This window comes from Carassius auratus, unplaced genomic scaffold (genome assembly GCF_003368295.1).
Source record: "Carassius auratus strain Wakin unplaced genomic scaffold, ASM336829v1 scaf_tig00011742, whole genome shotgun sequence".
NCBI classification, from domain to species: Eukaryota; Metazoa; Chordata; class Actinopteri; order Cypriniformes; family Cyprinidae; genus Carassius; species Carassius auratus.
The window spans coordinates 139,568-159,716 of NW_020524242.1; positions in this window are offsets into that span (position 1 = coordinate 139,568).

Sequence of the window (20,149 nt, forward strand, 5' to 3'; positions counted from 1 at the left end):
TATAGTTTCTGTACAGGAATTAGTCTAGTTCACCTGTTTCAGTTAATGCAGTGGGAGCCGGAAGATAATTGATTAGTTCATCTCTTGAGTCTTTCGGGTTTTCGATTCGCTCCTCACGTGACAGACCCATAAGCTTTGACCCATAAGCTTTTACCCTGGCCACAAATCTCTGTGTATATTATTACTATTATTATTATTATTATTTGTCTTTATGATTTTAAGTGTACTGCCTTAATGTTTTAATATTTGTATTGTTTAATAATAATAATAATAATAAAGACTGTATAAAAGGCTTGATCAATGCTGTCACAAGACGTGACAGCATTGGATAGAGAAATTAATTTACACGCTTCCTTACAAACAGGTGCCTAGTCATTATTATTATCATCATTATTATAATTATTATTTACTCTTACTGCATTTCTGAGCTTTTTACGTCTTACAGTTTATAAATGTACAAATTTCTATCATAATGGTTATTTTCTATACACTGAATGTTGTAACAAAGGTAATAAAGAGTACTTATTAATGAACACACGATTATGGTGGGTTTAATTTCCTTGATTTCTCTTCTTTGAACAACAATTTAAAAATTAATTGGATTAGACAGTGTTTGTGTAATCCAAACTCAATATGGATTTTTATCCCCAATGACTACTTTTCCAAATTAGGTGGTCTCCCTTTCTTATTGCTCTGTATAATATTGCTAGAATCCCTTACAATTTAACCAAATTTCATAAACAGGAATTACTTGCATGGTCATTCATTTTTAAGCACCCCTCAGCGGTACTTCACTTGGAAATTTTTAAACTATAGAATATTGCGCATGCCTGACTGAACGAATCACTTCCCGAGACGACTCGCTCTTCCTGAGTCACATTAAAGATTCGTTTAAAATGACCGAATCGTTCAAGAACGACCTTCACTAACTGGCATCAGACGAAAACACCAAAACACACAGGCTTGTTATCCGTTTTTTTTTTTTTTTTTTGATATTAGCACACATTTGAAAATCGGAAAACGAAGCTTTATCCGTTTTTTCATTTTGGTTTGTCGTTTTTTTTTTTTTTTTTCAATTTTTGGTTTCAATTAGAAAAACGAAAGAACGAATGATACACGGATTGTGCACGGTCAATCAGGGTATCTTCCGTCCATTCCAAATCCGTTTCAAATTAAAAAACAGAAAACGAAAAACTCAAGAGGATTCAAGTGAGAGAACATGAATTAAATAACGAGAAATGGAAAAATGGCTCGTTTATTCGTTATTCCATCTAGGTAAACAAACGGAAAATGAGTTTTTGACTTGATTTCTCATTTTGTCAATTGAGGTTTAAAAAACGATTTATGGCTTCAATATTTCATACGCACTTGTGGGCGGAGCTGAAACGCTCCTTTCATCTGATTGGTCGAATCGCTCCGCCTTCAACTCGATCTTACATTCTTTCAGAATAAGAGTCTTATAAGAGTAGTGTCTGAAACCACCGCACATAATTCGTGCTGCTGTGACTTGCAAGTCACCCCTTTAAATTATTTCTAGGTTATAGTATTGTATGAATATTGTCCCACTGTAAATACAGTGCAAATAGTTTTGTCCCTTGGATAAATTGAAGTGGAAATAAAAATCAATAATAGACTGAACAGTTCCATGATAATATGTCTGTAACATTTACCACTCTCATCTTTTAAGTCAAAAGGCACTAGGTAGGTGTGTGTGTGACATTAATAATTAATTGGGAAAATTAATATAGTTAAATTTATGAAATAAATTAGTAATATTAGTTTTATTCCATACTAAATTGAATGGTTTTTCTTTTAGTCTTGAGAAAGCCGACATATATTTGAACATTATTATCATTTATTATGAGAGTAATTGACAACGACTAAAATTTTAATGTTTCACCAAATTTCCTTCTCAAAAAATCCTAGTGACTTTCATTATCTGAGCAATGAAGGTCTTACACTTAATGTCCACTAGAGGGGGAGACAGGATTTCTATTTACGTAAAATGGCAAATAAATACATTAATTTCATGTGTACTACCATGAATATGCCATATCTGTGTTCAAGAATAAACTTCACACTTCAAGCTGTACTTAAAACTTCCCATTCTGGCTTTTTCAACCTACCTCCAAATTTATTTTAAGGTTTATTTTTTATTCACACTGGTTTATGCATTTAATGTTTGTCCATCTAGATCTTTTATTTTTCATGAGCTGTACATTTTAAGATGTACTCAGTGTTGATAAATCACATGCACTGAATATAAAGTGCTAATGTCAGGACTCTCAGTCCTCCTCTTGGATGGCCAGTGTCCTGCAAAGTTTAGCTACCCCAAATAAACACACCTAAGCTAAGCAAGGTCTTCAGGATCAGTAGCAATGTCCAAGCAAGTGTGTTGGAACTGAACTCTGCAGAACATGGTTCTCCCGGTTCAGGACTGGGTTTTAAATCTATAAATGAATTTGTACAGTTGGGTGTCTGCATGCAGAGGTGTACTTCAGTAAGTACAATGTAAACTGTAATCTATAAAGACAAAATCTTCAGATAAGCATTTAGGCCACTGCCTTGAGGTTTCCATCCATTGGTCAAAACAGACCTCGCACACCACCACACTCCTGTTAGCTTTCAACATTAATTGCGGCTGGTGCCAAATAAAAATTATTATGTATCCCTTGTGCATTGTTCAAAATTCACTACCCTTTCGTTATGTTTGGGATGAAAACATTTACTCAATTAAACTGCTGTAAGCATTAGATAAAAAAAAAAATTCCCCTAATTTATTGTTGGTGGATGTTTTTTTCACTGACTTCCATTATAATTACATTTTTGATTGCAACGCCATGACACATAATCATGCATTCTTGATTGTTTGTGGTTTTCCCTGTTGGTTTTTTCAGATACATCAAGGTAAGTGCACAAAGGTCTCTTTCACCCTCTCTCTCTCTCTTTCTCTCTCTCTCTCAAACACACACACACACACACACTATAATTTGCTGTTAAACTCCATATAACTCTATATACAGGCCAGAAACTAAGCCTTTTTTTGCACAGGCCTATCTAAAGGGTTGATGGTCCCACCTAGTGATCAACTGTAAAAATAACAAATGTTACCTCTTCCCAACAGGTGAAACCACCAACAATCAAGAGTGCATGATTATATGGTGTCATGGCTTTGCATCAAAAAATGTAGTTATAATGGAAGTCAATGGGGCAAAAACAGCCACCAACAATAAATGAGGGAGAAAAAATTAAAATCTAATGCTGCACAAAAACTAACAATACATCAAAGCCAATCTACAGTTACTAATCTTTGACATGCCCAAGACTGTTATAAAAGGTAAAAAAAAATATCCAGTCCACAATTACTTTTTATATTGAAAATATGTAATTTTGTGTGTTTCTTCCCAAATCAGTGACATCATTTATGAACTTGGTAATTAAAGAGTTAAAATCTTGGATTTTCTTTTTAAACATTTGGTAGTTTTGATCAGGACTGAGGGTGATTAATAGATTTATGCAAAACAAAATAAAAAAATCTTTATCTGAGACATTTTTACAGCATTTTAATTTAGTGGGTGTTTTCATCCGAACATAACAAAAGGGTAGTGAATTTACCCACAGTTTACTGTTGAGTTTTTGAAAAATTTCAAGCATTTTCCCAAAATAAGTGTAAAAATAAGATTTGTCACCAATCATTCCATTAGCTGCAACACAGAGAAAGTTGTGGCCAAAAGACTCAACTTTACCCCCTAGTGGACGAAAACGTCTCCAACAACGCATATGGGGTATTATGTAACAGCAAGTCATTTGTGCAAGTACATTTGACTTGCAGTTTTCCAAAACTTAATCATTTTTATTTGGCACCAGCTGCAGTAGTTAATGTTGTTTTATATTATACAGCTATCATTGAGCTAAGGTATACCCCCCTACCACCCCATCTATCATTGAAGAACCTGTGTTACACATGAAATTCATGTATTTATCTGTAATTTAAACTTACATAAACAGAAATCCTGTCTCCCCCTCTAGTGGACCTTAAGTGTAAGACCTTCATTGCTCAGATAATGAAAGTCACTAGGATTTTTTGAGAAGGAAAAAGTCTGACCAGTTACAGCGACGAGTCAAACGAGTCAGAAGATCTGAGCTGAATTTGGTGAAACAATAAAATTTTAGTCGTTGTCAATTACTCTCATAATAAATGATAATAATGTTCAAATATATGTCGGCTTTCTCAAGGCCAACAAAGAAGACTAAAAGAAAAACCATTCAATTTAGTATGGAATAAAACTAATATTACTAATTTATTTCATAAATTTAACTATATTAATTTTCCCAATTAATTATTAATGTCACACACACACCTACCTAGTGCCCTTTGACTTAAAAGATGAGAGTGGTAAATGTTACAGACATATTATCATGGAACTGTTCAGTCTATTATTGATTTTTATTTCCACTTCACTTTTATCCAAGGAGACAAAACTATTTGCACTGTATTTACAGTGGGACAATATTACTATAACCTAGAAATAATTTAAAGGCGTGACTTGCAAGTCACAGCAGCACGAATTATGTGCGCAGCAACATCTGACTCAAATATTATGTTAATTAACAGTGAGCGGTGGTTTCAGACACTACTCTTATAAGACTCTTATTCTGAAAGAATGTAAGATCGAGTTGAAGGCGGAGCGATTTGACCAATCAGATGAAAGGAGCGTTTCAGCTCCGCCCACAAGCTCGAATGAAATATTGAAGCCATAAACTGTTTTTTAAACCCCAAACGACAAAATGAGAAATCAAGTCAAAAACTCATTTTCCGTTTGTTTACCTAGATGGAATAACGAATAAACGAGTCATTTTTCCATTTCTCGTTATTGAATTCATGTTCTCTCACTTGAATCCTCTTGAGTTTTTCGTTTTCTGTTTTTTAATTTAAAACGGATTTGGAATGGACGGAAGATACCCTGATTCACGGTCCGTGTACCTTCGTATAATTCGTTTTTTAATTTATTATTGAAATCTGAAAAATGAAAAAACTGCACATTTTTCTTTTTTTCATTTGTCCAAACAAAACGAAAAATCAAGACTTCTGTTTCGTTTTTTCTTTTTTACGTTCAGGGACAGAAAACGAATAAACAACTTGTATATTCCATTCCTACATGTGGGCGGTAATGAAACGCCCCCCCCCCCACCCCCCCCCCCCCCGCTGATTGGTCAAACAAACATTACAACATAATGACAGTCCTAAAAACATAATAAGAGTCCTACGGATTCTTAACGTGTTTATTTCTACTACATTTTATCTCTTTCTCTTCATCATTTTGGTCTTTTGGCACACTGCTGTTTTATTATAGTACCCACCTATCAAAATCTGTTTGGCAAAGCTGCGCGACTCACTGAAGCACAGGGAAAATAGCCTATTGTAATGAAGCGAAGACTGCTATCAATTTATGTGAACATGTCATAACTTTTGTTTTAGACAATATTCAGTATTTAAAACTATGGGGGAATAAAATGACAGATATGAATAGAAATTAGCACATATATTATTTTTTCTATTTTGAGTTTTATTCATAGAGCACTTTATGCAAATTTCGTAAATCATAGGTTGTTTTCCCACTAGCATGGGACTAATGTCGTCAGAGTGCTTGTTCCAGTGATTTAATTTAGTGAAATGTGAATCCGACGTCATGATTTGAATGTAAACTCATTTGAGTTATAACAACATATCCAAACCCTGAAATAACACTTCGAACAATAAACCATAGATCAGTGTCAGAAATTAACCTGATTTTCAGTTTTTTTTTATTACATTTTAACTTTAGTATGTTAAATTTTTACATCAAAAACATTACAATAATAGGACAATAGGCTGTTACCAATTAAATCAGTATTCAGAGAAATAGACCCTGTGTTTGAAGATACTTTTATAGATATATTTACAGTTTAATGCTGATCAGAAAGCTGTGCGTGCATTTACATAGCAATTACAAATGTATAATGATATAAGATTAATGTTTTATACAACATTTTTAATACAGAAATACGAACAATTGTTTTTTTTAAATGAAATGAAAATGAAACTTGAATTATGAAAGCAATATCACCACTAGATGGCGGTATTTCATTGTGTTAATAAATAAGCCTTTTATTCAATCTATTCGTTCAAAATGCTTCATTAATTGATTCAGAAATAAAATCAAGTTGCTGTCTATAATAATTGGTCAGTGAATTGTTGTCTATATAATGGATCTCTCAAAGACTGTGATTCTTTAGGAACCATACACCATTCTTTGCTCCTACTGTGAGTCACACAGCGGTTCTGTGACGTGGGCAGCGAAAATAAAAAAATTCTATGCTATCAGTTAGATGGCCAGTACCCAATATGAATTAAATAAACTCAGCTTATTGTCTAAAACTACCTATGTTCACATAAATGAATAGTGGTCTGCGCTTGTCTAATACATTGTCCCCGCGCTGCAGTGCACAAAGATGTATAGGCTAGTAGAAGTTGTGAGTGCAGGTGAGAAATAAATTAATATTTAAAATGATAAACTAAATGTTTCACTGGTAGGTTGCATAATTTATGCCTACACAAAAGAAAGTTCTGTAGGGTTTGCCTCCGGTTTGTGTCAAGCCATTCGTTAATCTGGGCTGCGTTTCTCGATAACGATTGATTTTAGCGCTGAAGACCGTTTTCTACGAGTCATTTTACGATCGGCCGTTATTGTTTCATGTGCGTTTCCCAAAAATGCACTTAACACAGTCGCACGTAGCCATGCTTTAAGTGCTACTTAGGAGTCTCTATCCGTTTGTCAAGTGATGAAATGTCATCTTGAAGAATGGCTCGTTATTGTAGTAGGCCTACACAATTGTTTAATTGTTCAATCATTTAATTTAGATTTAATAATAATAATAAAAAACATTGTAAGAAGAAAGATTTATGCGGTCACCTGCAGGGCAATCAGCAGATTAGAAATTAAACTTTATTCAAATGCAATGTGATCATAAGGATTTGATTATACTTTATTGTACATTTTTTACTCGTTTTTGCTGTTGTTTTAAATGAATTCATAAATGAAAAAAATTAAAAAGGCAGCAAAAATAAAAATACACATCTAAATTAAATGACTAAACAAAAAACAAAATGAATGAAATAATGTAGGAAATATACTTCAAAATTATACATTGACAATCTGTAAATGACTTGCTGACTTGCACGAAAACCAGCAACCTATTGGACCCCAAAATAACGTCTCTCTCTCTCTCTCTCTCTCTCTCTCTCTCTCTCTCTAAGGCTATATAATAATAATAATAATAATAATAATAATAATAATTATTATTATTATTATTATTATTATTATTATTATTATTATTATGTAAAGTATAATCTTATTCGTATAATGCAATATAATATAATAAAAATATTATATTGTATCCGAGTTGTCTGGAACACAGCATAAGGTAAACATTTGGAATAACAACCAATGGTTTCTGAAATTTTCATAAAGTGCTTTATGAATAAAACTCAAAATAGAAAAGTAATAAATAATAGATGTGCTAAGTTCTATTCATATCTGTCATTTTATTTAAGTTCCTTCATCGTTCAAAATGCAGCATATTGTCTAAAACAAAAGTTATAACTAGATGTTCACATAAACTGAAAGCGGTCTGCACTTGGCTATATTTTCCCTGCGCTGCAGTGCATCGCACAGTTTGCCAGACAGATTTTGATAGGTGGGTACTATAATAAAGCAGCCGTGTGACAAAGGACCAAAAGGCTCTGCCTCTGTATGGATTATTTTGAACAGGTAACAAAGTGTCAATGAATAGTTTGTGTAATATGATAAATTGTCTTTAATGTTTTGCTTAATTGATAACAGGCACACAGAAAAACAATCAATAAGCTAATTTAACCTATCTTACCTAATATAGTTTTTACTGTTTGGTGTATTTCACTTTTCATTTGTGGAGCTTTATTTTTAATAGTTTTCTTTGATTAGACTACCTAGTTGTCATTGGAAAGAGACTAGTACAATGTGTATAACAAACCTGAAACAAACCACTACAAATGTATCTGTGTCTTAATAAAATCGGTGTGAGCATCCTGTGTCATGCTTTCTTTAATCTTTTTTTTTTTTTAATAACCAATTTTTACCAGCCTTCACAGCCCCATCAGTGTATTTATTACAGAGTGAGTCATGCAACATTGAAACAACATGAGTTAATTTTTATATTTAAATGAACAGTCTTTTGTCAATGGACACATTTTTCTTTATTGCATGGAGTTAACAGTCAAATACAGAGCTTAACGGTTTAGACAATCTGAGACAACCTGAGAAAGAACTACTAATAACAAATACTATAATAATGAAACATATCCAAGCATTGTGTCTGTTCTTTGACCATAGGCACTGAAAAACAACCTCATCATGTCATGTTTAAGAATAGTGAATAGTGATCCATTGTGTAAATAATGTTTAAATAGAGAGAGAGAGAGAGAGAGAGAGAGAGAGAGAGAGAGAGAGAGAGAGAGAACCAGTCTAGGGCTATTCTTAAACTTGGAAAATGTTATGAAAAGTATGAATTTTTTTTTATTCACATGCTGTATGGTTGAGATTATATTTTATTTCACAACTTTAAGTTCCATTGTTTAAAAAAAAAAAAATGCTTTATTGGCTAACGTTTCATAAACCTTCAGTTGTTATGCTCTAAAATCCAATGCCATTTGTAATTTCACAGTATTTTCACCTCCTAAATCACTAACCTTTAAAGTCACAATTCTATAATGGTCAAATTTACTCAGGCAGATGGCATTTTTTAATCACATTTATTTATTTATTTTTTAATAATTGTAGCCTACATAAATAGGTGAAGCAAAACAAATATTTGGATCGTCCCTTATTTTTTCCCTTATTTTCTTAAAGAATAAACACATTTTCTACACGAATAAACATGATAACATATTATTAATTCATAGAAGAAATGTAAGCAGTAAAAAGCTATTTTGAAACTTGAATTCAAATAATATTAAACTATCTTTAAAATATCAAAGAATTTATAAATTTAAAAGGATAAATGTCACAGTGCATGTTAAATAGCCTAAATGAACTTGTGTTAACAATATAATTAGAACTAACAATATAATTTGATTTTTTTAAATGACCAATTCCTGTATAAAATGGGACAGCAACCTTTATATCAAACATTTTTAAATCGTCCACAGCGGAGCATCGCGGGAGGGGGATCTGCGCCAGATCGCGTGAAGTGAATGTGAAGAACGAAGTCATTTTCAGATGCAATGAAAAAAAAAAACCTGGATAGCCTAGATTAGGCCCATGTAGGCTCTGCTCTGAAGTATATAATAATTATAATTTCTGTTAACCCAGAGTAACAAATTTTAACGGATTAATTGCCTTTTTTCTGCATGTTTTCTTTCTTTCTTTATTTTAAACACGCTAAAAAATAAATTTAGTTTGTGAGAGGAAAAAATATACAAGTCGTGTATGGGTTTCATTTTAACGGATGAATCACCTATTTTTTTTATTTATTTTTTTATTATATAATTCATGTATAAGTTGCATTTTATTGCATTTAGAAATAATAACTAAATGATATAATATGAACTAATAATGTTATAATGTACCAACAGGATATTTTTAGTTCCCTTCACTTTACAACAAATCGTTTAAATTTAACAAATATATCAGAACAAAACAAGAATTAAAAATATATAATTCTAATGGATAAATATAATTGCAGTATATAAGAATATAGGCATAGCTATAAACAAACAAACAAAAAAATAATTTAAAGCTAAGCAGGTTGGGCTCTCTCATTCTTTCACTCGGGGTTCGGGGTATTGGCTGAATAACTGGTGAAGATGACGCACTAACTCAGTCTGCACGTAGAGGTGGAGGCGGCAAAGAAGACTGCATGGGGACCAACAGCGCTGTTTTTGGTAAAACATGATTTTGACGACTTCATTAAGTTTTGTTTTATAGAAAACTCTTTTTAACCCCTTTACGTGCAATTATTATTGTTTATTATTGTTTCACTTTCACAGTACGCTAAACATCACTGTCTTACTTCATCTGGACAAACTGTGCATCAATGGAAAGTTTAAAGACTCAAGCTTCGATATTTGACCAATATTTTGATAAAACATTGTTGCAGTGACAGATATTTAGTGATTTATGTCAGGAGTGCAAAATAATAAATCCGTATTATGCCACATTTTGAATAGAAATTCACAACTCACTCATATTCAGTCACGTCTGCAGCGGTTTATTTGTGTTCACATAGACTCACTGAACAGCGTCAATAAGGATTTATAGACCAAAGATGCATATCTGCGGAGATATATGGATATATTTACTGATGTTTACTTCATATTTCTTCAGACAGAATCATCATTTCTATTCATTTTCCACGGATTTACGCGATCTGATGATAAATAGCCTCTGCCAGTGGCGTCTCTGTGTGTTTGCTTCCGTGTACTCAAGCTGTGACCCAGAAAGTCTCTGATTGGACGTTTGGGTTGTCAATCTGACAGTCCCAAAACCAGACAGCGTCAGATCGTGTCACATGGTTCGTGAACAGTTCCTGGTTCATATCTGCTCACAACAACACTGAAACACCTCTGTATACACGAAATATCCGAATAATAAACCCGCGATTACGATAATAAAGTTTGGTATGCGATTTTCTTGAGATCTGGGGCATTTTCATAAAAAAAATCGAAAATGTACATCGGAAATGCTAACTTGTGCAGCGATAAAAAAGGCTACAAATAACATATTTTTACAACAGTAAACGACCAAATTCCACCCCTGATCGCTAAAGGAAGTTATTATTAACACTCGATCGGGGTTTAAAGTGAGTTTTGAGTAAAAGTGTACTAATAATTTCATAAATTGTCTGATGTAGCTTGATGCTAACGTTAGCTCCAGTGCTACTAATAGCAGGTGCATTTCTTCTTCATAATGCATTTTTGTCTCAATAATTCACGTAAGGTCGTAAGAAAATGTTTTGTTGTATTTTTATAGTAAGACTTTTGATAAATAAGGGCTAAATGCAAACAGAGACTGAAGTGAGATCGCTGCTTTGTGTCTTTGTAAAGCCTGAAAAACCACAATAAAGGCTAATAAAGGAGGAATAATATCAAAAGAATAATGATAAAAGAATAATGCGGATAATGTGTCATACCTGGCGGAGGTGTGAAAGACTCGTTTGGTGAGAACAATACAACAATGAATCGGGGAGTTTTGCAAAGCCAACACACAAAATACACAGAAGAGTTTACATGTGAGATCTCACAGAGATGACAAGGGCCATAAATCAATCTGATTAGCCTTCTCTAAAAACACACATGACATGGCCTTAGAAAATACTTCATAAAATTCACAGTTTTACAGATTCGATTATGAAATTTTTCACGTTTCATTACCGCCCACATGTAGGAATGGAATATACAAGTTGTTTATTCGTTTTCTGTCCCTGAACGTAAAAACTAAAAAACGAAACCGAAGTCTTGATTTTTCGTTTTGTTTGGACAAATGAAAAAAAGAAATATGTGCAGTTTTTTCATTTTTCAGATTTCAATAATAAATTAAAAAACGAATTATACGAAGGTACACGGACCGTGCACGCTCTCAAAACGCTACTTGTTGAATGGATTATTTTGAACAGGTAACAAAGTGTCAATGAATAGTTTGTGTAATATGATAAATTGTCTTTAATGTTTTGCTTAATTGATAACAGGCACACAGAAAAACAATCAATAAGCTAATTTAACCTATCTTACCTAATATAGTTTTTACTGTTTGGTGTATTTCACTTTTCATTTGTGGAGCTTTATTTTTAATAGTTTTCTTTGATTAGACTACCTAGTTGTCATTGGAAAGAGACTAGTACAATGTGTATAACAAACCTGAAACAAACCACTACAAATGTATCTGTGTCTTAATAAAATCGGTGTGAGCATCCTGTGTCATGCTTTCTTTAATCTTTTTTTTTTTTTAATAACCAATTTTTACCAGCCTTCACAGCCCCATCAGTGTATTTATTACAGAGTGAGTCATGCAACATTGAAACAACATGAGTTAATTTTTATATTTAAATGAACAGTCTTTTGTCAATGGACACATTTTTCTTTATTGCATGGAGTTAACAGTCAAATACAGAGCTTAACGGTTTAGACAATCTGAGACAACCTGAGAAAGAACTACTAATAACAAATACTATAATAATGAAACATATCCAAGCATTGTGTCTGTTCTTTGACCATAGGCACTGAAAAACAACCTCATCATGTCATGTTTAAGAATAGTGAATAGTGATCCATTGTGTAAATAATGTTTAAATAGAGAGAGAGAGAGAGAGAGAGAGAGAGAGAGAGAACCAGTCTAGGGCTATTCTTAAACTTGGAAAATGTTATGAAAAGTATGAATTTTTTTTTATTCACATGCTGTATGGTTGAGATTATATTTTATTTCACAACTTTAAGTTCCATTGTTTAAAAAAAAAAAATGCTTTATTGGCTAACGTTTCATAAACCTTCAGTTGTTATGCTCTAAAATCCAATGCCATTTGTAATTTCACAGTATTTTCACCTCCTAAATCACTAACCTTTAAAGTCACAATTCTATAATGGTCAAATTTACTCAGGCAGATGGCATTTTTTAATCACATTTATTTATTTATTTTTTAATAATTGTAGCCTACATAAATAGGTGAAGCAAAACAAATATTTGGATCGTCCCTTATTTTTTCCCTTATTTTCTTAAAGAATAAACACATTTTCTACACGAATAAACATGATAACATATTATTAATTCATAGAAGAAATGTAAGCAGTAAAAAGCTATTTTGAAACTTGAATTCAAATAATATTAAACTATCTTTAAAATATCAAAGAATTTATAAATTTAAAAGGATAAATGTCACAGTGCATGTTAAATAGCCTAAATGAACTTGTGTTAACAATATAATTAGAACTAACAATATAATTTGATTTTTTAAATGACCAATTCCTGTATAAAATGGGACAGCAACCTTTATATCAAACATTTTTAAATCGTCCACAGCGGAGCATCGCGGGAGGGGGATCTGCGCCAGATCGCGTGAAGTGAATGTGAAGAACGAAGTCATTTTCAGATGCAATGAAAAAAAAAAACCTGGATAGCCTAGATTAGGCCCATGTAGGCTCTGCTCTGAAGTATATAATAATTATAATTTCTGTTAACCCAGAGTAACAAATTTTAACGGATTAATTGCCTTTTTTCTGCATGTTTTCTTTCTTTCTTTATTTTAAACACGCTAAAAAATAAATTTAGTTTGTGAGAGGAAAAAATATACAAGTCGTGTATGGGTTTCATTTTAACGGATGAATCACCTATTTTTTTTATTTATTTTTTTATTATATAATTCATGTATAAGTTGCATTTTATTGCATTTAGAAATAATAACTAAATGATATAATATGAACTAATAATGTTATAATGTACCAACAGGATATTTTTAGTTCCCTTCACTTTACAACAAATCGTTTAAATTTAACAAATATATCAGAACAAAACAAGAATTAAAAATATATAATTCTAATGGATAAATATAATTGCAGTATATAAGAATATAGGCATAGCTATAAACAAACAAACAAAAAAATAATTTAAAGCTAAGCAGGTTGGGCTCTCTCATTCTTTCACTCGGGGTTCGGGGTATTGGCTGAATAACTGGTGAAGATGACGCACTAACTCAGTCTGCACGTAGAGATGGAGGCGGCAAAGAAGACTGCATGGGGACCAACAGCGCTGTTTTTGGTAAAACATGATTTTGACGACTTCATTAAGTTTTGTTTTATAGAAAACTCTTTTTAACCCCTTTACGTGCAATTATTATTGTTTATTATTGTTTCACTTTCACAGTACGTTAAACATCACTGTCTTACTTCATCTGGACAAACTGTGCATCAATGGAAAGTTTAAAGACTCAAGCTTCGATATTTGACCAATATTTTGATAAAACATTGTTGCAGTGACAGATATTTAGTGATTTATGTCAGGAGTGCAAAATAATAAATCCGTATTATGCCACATTTTGAATAGAAATTCACAACTCACTCATATTCAGTCACGTCTGCAGCGGTTTATTTGTGTTCACATAGACTCACTGAACAGCGTCAATAAGGATTTATAGACCAAAGATGCATATCTGCGGAGATATATGGATATATTTACTGATGTTTACTTCATATTTCTTCAGACAGAATCATCATTTCTATTCATTTTCCACGGATTTACGCGATCTGATGATAAATAGCCTCTGCCAGTGGCGTCTCTGTGTGTTTGCTTCCGTGTACTCAAGCTGTGACCCAGAAAGTCTCTGATTGGACGTTTGGGTTGTCAATCTGACAGTCCCAAAACCAGACAGCGTCAGATCGTGTCACATGGTTCGTGAACAGTTCCTGGTTCATATCTGCTCACAACAACACTGAAACACCTCTGTATACACGAAATATCCGAATAATAAACCCGCGATTACGATAATAAAGTTTGGTATGCGATTTTCTTGAGATCTGGGGCATTTTCATAAAAAAAATCGAAAATGTACATCGGAAATGCTAACTTGTGCAGCGATAAAAAAGGCTACAAATAACATATTTTTACAACAGTAAACGACCAAATTCCACCCCTGATCGCTAAAGGAAGTTATTATTAACACTCGATCGGGGTTTAAAGTGAGTTTTGAGTAAAAGTGTACTAATAATTTCATAAATTGTCTGATGTAGCTTGATGCTAACGTTAGCTCCAGTGCTACTAATAGCAGGTGCATTTCTTCTTCATAATGCATTTTTGTCTCAATAATTCACGTAAGGTCGTAAGAAAATGTTTTGTTGTATTTTTATAGTAAGACTTTTGATAAATAAGGGCTAAATGCAAACAGAGACTGAAGTGAGATCGCTGCTTTGTTTCTTTGTAAAGCCTGAAAAACCACAATAAAGGCTAATAAAGGAGGAATAATATCAAAAGAATAATGATAAAAGAATAATGCGGATAATGTGTCATACCTGGCGGAGGTGTGAAAGACTCGTTTGGTGAGAACAATACAACAATGAATCGGGGAGTTTTGCAAAGCCAACACACAAAATACACAGAAGAGTTTACATGTGAGATCTCACAGAGATGACAAGGACCATAAATCAATCTGATTAGCCTTCTCTAAAAACACACATGACATGGCCTTAGAAAATACTTCATAAAATTCACAGTTTTACAGATTCGATTATGAAATTTTTTATGAAGTTTTGGAAGACTTGTGGCCTTAGCTACACTGTGTTTTCAAACTCATATCCTACATCAACAATTTTTAAAATACATTTAAAAAATATGTTTTTTATATTTTTATTTTTGTTTTTATGTTTGAGCTTATATATCTCTATTATCATAACAGTCTGAGTGATTCTGATTCCTGAACAGTAAACTTTAAAGTGTCAGCTTTGTTAACAAAGGTTGATTATGTATCTAGTCAGAAAGAATCATGAGCAGAAACCTTTTTATTTTGGGTATGTCATTTCTGTCTCCATGCCAAAAAAGGGGGGTTACTAGTAAGGGGTTAAAAGATTTTCGTTTTGTATAAATTGTATCTTAATTTTGATCAATGTTTTATCAATCAGTTGCCCGTATTTAATAAATAAGAAGCAAATATATAGCCTAGCAGACAATGTAATAAGGCGCTGGCAGGATCACTTGCATTGCATGTGAATTAAACTCAGCGTGTGCCTCACAGTTTTGAGAAATATAGGATATATATTACAGACAGCTTGAAATGTCTACTTTTAAACGAAAATATTCAAACCAAAATAAACGGGCTACTTTCTGAGGATGTAATCCATATGAAATGTGCATTTCTCTCTGGCGTTCATGGCAAGTCAGCATCGTCAACTTCATCTTTGCAGCGACACAGAAAACACCAGTTTACTACTACTCAATTAAATGACCTCTTGCATATTTTCGAACCAGCAGGCCATTCTGGGTTGAGTGAGACCCCACGGAATGAGCAAGCGGATCGGGATATTCAGAAATGCGCTCTCTCACGAGCTCTGATCGGAACAAACCCGCATCAGTGTCTGCTGCTGACCTTGCAGAAACATACAAATAGACATAGCCAGACTAGACTATATTAGTACAAATTAAGATCTTACTGACGATTTTTTATAATTCTTGACAAAATTATAATATATTAATTTTGTTGTTGTTGTTTTTTTGCCTAGTTAGTTTTGCCTACGTTCCTATGGCCCAATGTAGCTACGATGAGCATTTACAGCTTTTTTAAAATGTGGGTCGGGTACAATATTTACTAATTGTTATTTTTTTGTGGTCCAAATTGCGGGCGGGTTAGTTTAAAACGTCGGTCGATGCAGGTTATTAATACATTGACCCGCGCATCACTGGTGCGAGTGGATAGATTCGCGCTTGCGCATTATTTTAATGTGCTTTTGTGTTACAATAATGCACTCTCGTTGCTGCTTCTGAACCGCTTACACGTAACTTACTGTATACGCACTGCAGATGCGTACAGTGACCCTTGGGCAATAAATATAATGGGCAAAACATATAACACCTAAGGCACCGCTACAGTAAGCTAGAGATAAAGTTCTCATTGGTTTTCTTTTGGAAATATGTTTAAAATTTATACTGAATGTATTTATGACTGTAAAGCATGTCTGTGTGTGTCAAAATCGTGATTAAAATCGAAATCGCAAAATTTATCAAAAAATCGTGATAGGTTTTTTTTGTCCATATCGCACAGCCCTAGTTTAAACTCAATAAATATAAACGCATTATTCATGCATTTAACTTTCTAGGTTTGTATAATAAGCTGCTCAAGCAAGCGGCAAAACATTTAAACACATAATTAGCCTACTTTTCTTGTTAAAATATTTAAAATTAAAACACCACAGACAAAAACAGTCTCGTGCATTGTGCATTTAAAGTCTTTATCACAAGCAATCCCTAGGGTCTTAATGAACTTTGTTTTTCTGCTTCCATAAAAGTGAACATATATATTGTTTTCCTTGTTTATCTAAAAGTGCTCTTTTTTAACCTTCAAACTAAATCTCTTAACCTTTAGCAAAACCTTTAACCTTTAGTTTTGAAACTCACTGGGTCTCTCGCGAGAAGTAAATCAAACATGATTTGTGTTGCAAGGCTCGTGATTGGCTGTTCGCCAGTGATGTCACACATTCATGTGCACGCACTCCACAAACTCAGGATCAAAGTCTGAGTTGACAAAGAAAGTTTATGAACAGCATCATGGTACCAACAAAGCCAGACTGAAGAGGTTTGGTTTTGTCAACTCAAAACTAATTCTGTAATTCTGAATTTGTTCAGCTACCATCATGGTACAGGTCCCCGGTAGCAAGTACTTGTTGGTAAAATTCGGAAAAGAAATTGAGAAATTATATTCCAGACAGATGAAGAATTTCCATTTGAATTCAGTATGACTGATGCTTTTTTACAATTAATTGTATTTTTCCACAAAAAAGTTGTCAACATGCTGTCACCCAGCTAGGAATGTTAGAAGTAACTGGAAGTAACTCACATTTGTTAATGTTAAGACGAAGAGCCGAGGCTTTAGAAAAGAGCTCAAGAGTCTCTAAAGCTAGCTCAAGCTGAGAGACATCCTTCAGAAACAAGACGCTGTCGTCAGCTGACTGACTTATCACCACTTCAGAGTCATCAACAGTTCTTCCTTTTAAAGCACTTTCTCTGATGTGTAAGTTTAGAAGTTGTGTAGCGATCAGAAACAGATGTGAGGAGATTGGGCATCTTGATTGAGATTAAATCTGGAGAGGAACCGCTGCTGAGCTCGACAGAGCTATTGCAATCAGTAGAAAGTATTTTAATAGATCTACAACACAAATCCCCAAATCCCAGCTTGGAACAAACATTCATGCTCCAGGAATTAAATGTTTTGTAATAGTCTGAGTATAAAATTATCATCAGAGAAACTAGAATGTCCAAAACCAGACGTATATTATTAAAAATTTGCCTTTTTGTAGAAAGACAGACTGAGATTCATCAATTTAATTATTCAAAACATATATTTGTGATAAAACCAAAGGAATAATTTTATAATGGTTATTTAGCAATGTAACTGGCCACCAGTGATCAATTAACAAGGGCTCTTTATTTGGTTTTGAAATTGAAGTTATAAGTCATTGACACAAAGTCGGAGGAAGCAAGGCTCTTTCTATACTTTCTGTAAATACTTTAAACGTTTAAAAATAAAAGTTTTTAAAATGTTTTTTAAATGCTTAATAAATCTCAGCAGTTAACCCGTCCGTTCCCAGAGATGTATTATTTTTTTTAAAGTTAATAGCATCAGTAAATTCTTAATCTAAGAGGAGCTTCACATATATTAAACTTGTCAATACTAATCTGCTTTATGTTACGTAAGGACTCGCACACAAATTACTAGAAACTCAGAACAAAAATTTGCTATAATTTTACGGTCCTTCACAATATAACCTTTAATCCTCAATTTTTCAATAGGATTATTTTTGGAGATCACGTGACCCGCTGACAGAGATGGCAGCTTGAGTCTGAAGCTCCCTGACCCGGTGTCGATAAACCATTCGTCTAAGTTATATTCTCAGCATAAATTTTAATATTTATTTCCTTATATTAGTTTACTTTTCTGTGCTGGCTAAACGACAGCTTCTACCCTCCTCTCCGGAGAAAAAACGACAGAAAGAGCCTGTTAATGAGGCGCTGCGTGCCATGGTGGCTGATGAGCTAAAGCTACAGTTCGGTGTCGTTCGGGAAATTTTCAAGGAGGAATTTCAACCGATCGCCGAAAGAATTGGATCGCTGGAGAAAGAGATGAGACTGATCAGTAATAATTTTGACAATATCCAGACAGCTGTTCGGAAAGTTAAGCAAGACTCGGCCGAAGTTAAGCTAACCGTTGACACACTTCAAGACAAAATGGCGAGATTAGAAGATAAAAGCCGTCAATGTAACATTCGTCTTGTCGGCCTTGCAGAAGGGGAAGAAGGCAGCGATGCTTTAGGATTCATGCAAGCACAGTTACCACGGTGGATCCCGTCACTTAAAAACAGACTGATCGAAATCGACAGGGCGCATCGTATATATACTGGTGACAGCAACAGAAAGAGCCTGCGTACTCTAATCTTCAAACTGCTTCGCTTCCAGGACAGGAACGCTATCCTCAAAAGAGCTCGAGCCACGGAACAAATAATACACAAGGGCAGCTCGCTTCTCTTCTTTTCAGACTACAGCAATCAAACCGCCATAAAAAGACGCAAGATGAATCAGTCTAGGAAAAGACTCACACAACTCGGGATCTCTTCCTTCATGATCTCTTTCGCCACGATCAAGGTGACGCACCGCGGATCAACCTCTCATCTCCAAACGCCGGCTGACGTGGAAGCTTTTGCTGACCAGCAACAGGCACTTGCTGCGCCTCTGCCCTTACGTGACAGCACACCAGTGAAAATGTTAACGGATAACAGTGCACTGTCTCCAGGAGAAGATGGAGACTGATATCACGATTATGCTGAGCACCACTTTAGTGTACTGTGACACCTAGTTGGTCTTGGACTCGGGTGATCCTCTGTTATGTTGGCCACGTATCCAGACAAGGTTGTTGTGATGGCAGGTAGGAGAGTTTGTTCTCACTCTCCGCTTACTGCCTTTCTGTTCCGTTCTTGTTGTTGCTCTCTTATAGTTTCAGATGCCATGAACTATCCTTACAAGTCCACAAGTAATTCTAGTTTCTTAATTAGTAAAATGTACAGTAATTCAATTGAATTATGGTTCTTAATATAATGTCTTGGAATGTCAACGGTTTAAATGGCGCCATTAAGAGAACTAAATGCTTGGATTATTTAAGATCTAAACGGATCTCTGTTGCACTAATATAGGAATCTCATCTGAAAACTTGCGATGTGCATAGATTTCAAAATAGATATTATAAATTAGTTTCTTTTTCCTCCTCTGATAAGAAATCTAAAGGAGTTTTGATTTTGATGGCCCGGCATCTTCCTTTTTCCATACATTGCACTAGGAGTGATACAGATGGTCGTATTACTTGTGTAGTTGGTACATGGTCCAATACTGGT